General features: G+C 39.7%; 1 long non-coding RNA gene across 2 annotated transcripts in view; it reads right to left on the reverse strand.

Annotated features, from left to right (window-relative positions):
• Positions 1 to 5,797, reverse strand: part of LOC128662653 (uncharacterized) — a 330,873-nt gene extending 325,076 nt beyond the window's left edge. For both annotated transcript variants that reach the window (XR_008402801.1, XR_008402800.1), the window contains exon 1: positions 5,751 to 5,797. This is a non-coding gene — a long non-coding RNA (uncharacterized LOC128662653). The remainder of the gene's footprint in view (positions 1 to 5,750) is intronic.
• Positions 5,798 to 6,000: the final 203 nt, after the last annotated feature.

A 6,000-nucleotide genomic window follows, 5' to 3' on the forward strand; every position in this document is an offset into this window, starting at 1 on the left:
GTAGTTGTATAATACACTAAACTCCTTATCCTCCTGAGCTAGTGCCTCTCTTTGTATTTATCTACAAATGACTTAGCATCTTGGGGTGTGTTTAGTGTAATTAACTCATTATCTAGAAACAGCATTAATCTTAGCAGGGTAGATTAGTCTAGCGGGGAGATCAAAATTTATGAGCTCAGTACAGAATGGTGCATTGCCTTACGCTTATTAGCGGTCTGAACTGAGTAATCCTGAAACAGTAAGATTCTATGCTGATCTATTTCCAGGTTTTGTATCTTTCTGTAAGCCCTTAGAATGTTAAATTTGTCCTGGAAATTTAGGTATTTTACCTGACTGGCCTCTTCTGAATAGAATTTTCTGATAACTGCCTGATAGCACCTATCCTGTGAGCCCTGATTTTGTTGGTTAATGCCCAAAGTTGTGGAAGCGTAGTAGCAGCAAAATGATTTAGATCTTTATATTCAATGCTTTCTGGAAGACCAATAATTTTTAAATTATTTCTACGCGATCTGTCTTCTAGATCTTCAATTTTTTCGTTAAGCTCATTAATTCTTGTGTAGTTCTGTTGACAAAGTTGATCAGATTTAAACGCAGAGTCCTCTATGTCTGAGATTCTAGCCTCGGCTTCTGACAGCCGTGCAGTAAAATTTTTCATTTCTGAGGACAAGTTAGAAATCTCCGTTTTAATGAGATCAAATTGTGGTAGAAGTAGGTGTGCGACTTGTTTTGATATTTCTTCAATATCAGCTTTATTTATGTTTATATTACTTATCTCAGGCCCTGGGATCAGAGTTGGGATCCAAAACTAATTCCTGGGCCTCCGATCCTTCATCTTAGCTGGCATTACGTGCGATTTGGGTGAGAGAAATTTATCCATCTAATGAGATCACCTACATGCAAAAAACGTGAAGTGAGAGAAAAAAAAAAAAAAAAAAAAAACAACCACCCCAAGGTGAAGAAGAGGGAAGGGGTGCGTGCACCGTATACGAATACTGATTACAATTATTCTGGTGAGTGAAAAGTATGCGGGAGATGAGAAAAGTGGGTTAATTAAGGGGAAAAGATCCCAAGTGAAAGTGCAAGTGCCGTCCAATAGTCTGTACGATATTATAATAAGAAACTAAGAAAACCCACACCACGGTGTTTATCAATGAGTAGCTTAAGCAAAAGTGGAGAACCGAAGGTCCACCTAGATGCAAAAGATTTGGCCCACTCTTGAATACCCTAAACCTACTGTTACAGTGACAATAAGCCAATCTGCCCTCTGTGGGCCATGGGTTTTAGAGTTTGACAAGCCGCTTGTCTACCAGTTTAGTTCTTTGCCACACAACAGCTCCTGGCGCAAAAAGAGCACGTTTAGTCCTAGATGAGTAATTTACATTAGTGTTATGGTCAGATTACACATTGAACAATGCTAGTACCAAATTTAACTCGTAAGACTTTCTAAGAGATAAACAATAGTTGGGGAGATATTGTTAATAGCTATCGATTACTAGGATAGCGCCCCCTCAGACAGGATAATATCACTGTTCTGTGCTGTACAATCCCCTAATTAACTTTTATAAGATATAGATTCTGTTACAATTGTGTATATAAAGCAGATATATCCAATGAACACTGAAACCAAAAATAGTTTCAAACAGAGATGTGATGTGATGCGGAGGCTTCCGGTGGGAGGTAGTATCGTGAGTGCGAGAGGCTCACGCACTGCACCAACGCCCATTGCACTTGCAATCGTGCAAACGCCCTAAATTTCCATAGGCTGTGAACACTCGCCACAGCCCGGATCCCTGAGAGTGGTTACTGGACCCAAGGCGTCTTCAGAAGCCTTCCTCCAGCAAGAGACCGGTTAGCTGCGGTCCACATTGAAATCAGCCCATAATTCAGGAGAGGTCGCAAGCCGCACTGCCCGATATCATCTGGGGGCAGGACCAGAGTATCAGTTTGTGACGGCTTTCTCCCCGTGTGAGAGGCAGTGAAGTCCCATTCTGTGCACGGTGGTCATTACCGCCGCCCGCCCTGCCGGAGGTCATCGGCTCCACCTGGTTGGAGTGGCCCGTGATGCGCCCTGTGATGTGATGACACATCCCCTCCCTGGCAAGTTCTGAACACGGTCGGTTGGAACCGCTACTGTGCGTGCATAAGTCCTGGTAGGCTACCGGGTGAAGGTAAGAGGAGGAGGAGAGAAGGCTGGGTAGCAATCCCAAGGTTTAAAGGGTGGTGCGTTATAAACCCCACTTTTTCATCACAGTATTTAACTGCCTGGCTTGCTATGTTGGTATTGTACACGGAGCTAATGAGCATATCTGACTTGATACCGAATGAGCATATTTGACTGATATTATCACTATCTGGAAACTAATAAAAGGCTGAGGGAGCAAGAGACTGTGTGATTGCCTTGATCAAGACTTGATTACCTATGACCTCAATTTTTTCTATCACATATCGGCATTAGATGGAACAGTCAAGGGCTATTTAGCTCTACTATCCCTGCCATTACTACTACTAATGTTATCACTAATTTCCATGCTAAGTATTTAAATGGTATCAAATGCTTGGGACTGGCTGGATGGTGAGACTGTTATAAACGGGTATAGCCCCCCCCCTTGTTTGGAATCTGTCTGTTAATTTTCAGCATCAATTGGAATATTTGACTGATATTTATACTGCTGGTAATCGGAGGTGGTCAGTCTTGGAACATGGTTAATTTCCTACACATCGTCTTTGGACTCTCCCCTTAATGTACACAAGCATGTTATATGACATCACAAGGGGAGCCTGCTAGTAAAATAATTGTTGATGAAACACATATAAATTCATTTTGTCTAAGCTGCTCAAAAACGGATTGAGAGTCTGCGGCATAGAGCACTCCATGATATCACATTGTAACTATCATACTCCATGCATATGTTTGTATAGGTGTTAACAGCAGCGCCCTGGATCTGAATATCTGAGTGCTAACTGAGGAGATGCTATATATAGATTCTGTGATTTAATAATTTGTTAAGAGTTAACCCAGACTTACTTTAGGTAGTCAGTTTTTTATATGTGTATTGATAACAACTTGATCTACTGTGGTTAAAAAACACTGACTCCCACATAAAATATTGTTTCTGAGTGTAAATACTGCCTAAACTGGGTAAACCAGTATTACTGGGGCAAGAGGGGTTATAACTGCCTTAAGAGTGCCTGTGCACTGCAGTACAATCAGGTTTTAATTCATTATGCCATTCCTTCTGATGTGTAAGAAATTACACTTAAGCAAAAAGGATATTATTGTTAAAAGCTATTCACAAGGGTGGGCGGAGCCAACCAGACGAGCAAACAGTCACATGAGTTGAGAGCTCTGGCATAATTTATACAGTCCGCTCTGTTTGGAGACCGACAGGAGAGCTTTAAAGGGACATAATATTCATATGCTAAATCGCTTGAAACTGATGCAGTATAACAATAAAAGCTGACAGGAAAATATCACCTGATCATCTCTATGTAAAAAAGGAAGATATTTTACCCCACAATCTCCTCAGCTCAGCAGAGAAAGTTCTGTGTAAAAAGTTATACTTCATCTGCAGCCCAGCTGCAGGTAAAAAAAAATAAAAAAATGAAGAAATGAACAGCAGCCAGTCAGCATCAATCAGCATCAACAGTGCTGAGGTTATGAACTCTTTTACTGTGATCTCATCAGATTTCATAGCAAACTTCCTTTAAACTGAATAGGGAAATAACATGAGAGTGCATGTAAGCTCGCCCCTTCCTCTGTCCCGGGACAGACATACTGATTTGTTGCTTAGAAGTCCTTTACAATGGGATGTGGCTCTGAGAAACTTTGAGGTAAAATATCTTTCTTTTTTACATAGAGATGTTCAGTTGATATTTTCTAGTCAGCTTTTTACAGCTATGCTGCATCACTTTCAAGTGTTTAAACATTTGGGTATTATGGCCCTTTAAGATTAAGCTGCAGGCATCCCAGGTACCGCTGATACCAGAGGACCTAATTCAGTCAGTGTGGAAATCCACAAAGACCTGTTTAGTCTTTATCCATAGTCTACTTTGAAAGTAAGGAGGATCGACAACCACCTCAAACCTTCTGGGATAAGATCCGACATAGACAAGGAATATCCCCTCATCCATCCCCAGTTCTTTTTATTGCAGGACTGTTAACAGCCCTTTCAGATACCCATCCTAATCTTTGGTAAGGAATTGGAGTGGAAACTGTGAAAGATATATTTATTAACGACTCCATTATGACTTCTATGCAGTTTCGAAACAAATTTTCACCTTCACGTTTTTTTACTTTGATTTTTTTAGACTTAAAAGCTTTTTGAAATCTTGGGGCTTCCTTACCATGCCACTCAGACAAAAGACCATCTGGGAACAACGGTGACTCGCCAAAACCAGTGTCACAGGAATGTTTTCCCACTGTTATGTAGATGTGTTACAACCTCCCCTTTTTCATAAAACACCCTATATTAAGCAATGGGAACAAAGCCTCAATTTTGAAGCACCTGACAATCTCTGATAGTTAGCAACTCTCTCCATCAAGAAAGCAATCCATGAAACCACTTACTATGAGCTTTTTTTTTAAAAAAAATCCTTACCCAATGGCACCTCACTCCCCTCAAACTCTTCCAAATATCTCATATAAATTCTCCATTATGTTGGAGGGGCTGCGGCAAAATAGGTACATCAACATACATGTGGTGGGAGTGCTCGAAAATCGAAAGGTTATGGTCTAGAAGCTTTCACTACTGCATGAAATTTGGCATCAATATAAGAGAGAGGCCCCAGGCAGGGTTATTCTACATAATTCCAGAACGAACATCGCATTACATACTTATTCTATGCATTTACGCATTTATGGCTATTAAACTAGCTATTGCTAAAGTCTAGCACCAACCTAAGGGCCCTAGGTGGAGCCAGGTACTAAGCAATCTCACCCATATCGAATCAATGGAAAGTATGATCTTTGCAACAAACAACAAAATAGAGATTCATTGCATGAGCTGGGAATTGTGGAGACAATGTCTGGGAAATGCATAGTAGCGTCTAGTGGAGGGAAAATAAATATAATTACACATATCCTATCTCACCCTAACACCACTGCTGATAAACAATACACCTTTGATCTCCTCTGTACTTTGGCCTGGAATACAAGAGAGCCGTTGACATGGGACTCCCCCCCCCCTCTTTTTTTTTTTCTCCCACCCACTCCTTTTCCACCGCTAATATCTTCAAATATTCAATTTGTGGATACATAATCTAACCAAACACTTTTTTGAACACCTACAAACACACAGAATACTTATTTACTTGACACCTAATCCTCCTCAATAATAATGGACCCTGTCTGTACTCATGAAAGTTACTCTTATATTAGGTCCTATATGTTCAGAATTCAAGATTCTACTTATCACGCTGTATATGTACTTCAAATTCTCTATGAAAACACAGCTGTTATTGTATTTATACTGCATTTGATGTTTGAACCATATCTGAAAACTTTAATAAAAAAAATATATATAAAAAAGAAAAAAAATATATCAATAATGAGCCTTGTGCAAACGGATTTATATACATCTCTTATATATCTGTCAAATCCTTTAAGAATAGATAACAGTACTTTCCTTCATATTAATCAATCACACATTTATTAAAGAAAGATAAATAACAAGATTCACGTATTATTGCTTACAAGGATAAAGCACAGAGAAAACAAATTAACAAAGAAATAGTAAATACAATTATGTTACCCCGTTTGTTTCAAACTATGGGAGGCCTTAGGTCATGGAGTGTCCTGATCTTTCCCTTTTTCTGAATAGGCTCTCAGAATACTTTACCTCTCATAATACTTTATATACCCTTTAAGACTGCTGACAATACACTCTTGGCCACGTTCTAAACAAGGTATTCTGAGTTATTGTAAGCCTTTGCAACCCTAGTCACTCCCCAATATCCATATATGATCTTAGCCATTAGTATGCCTAAATGACCACCTCAGCA

This window comes from Bombina bombina, chromosome 6 (assembly GCF_027579735.1).
Source record: "Bombina bombina isolate aBomBom1 chromosome 6, aBomBom1.pri, whole genome shotgun sequence".
Classification (NCBI taxonomy): Eukaryota; Metazoa; Chordata; class Amphibia; order Anura; family Bombinatoridae; genus Bombina; species Bombina bombina.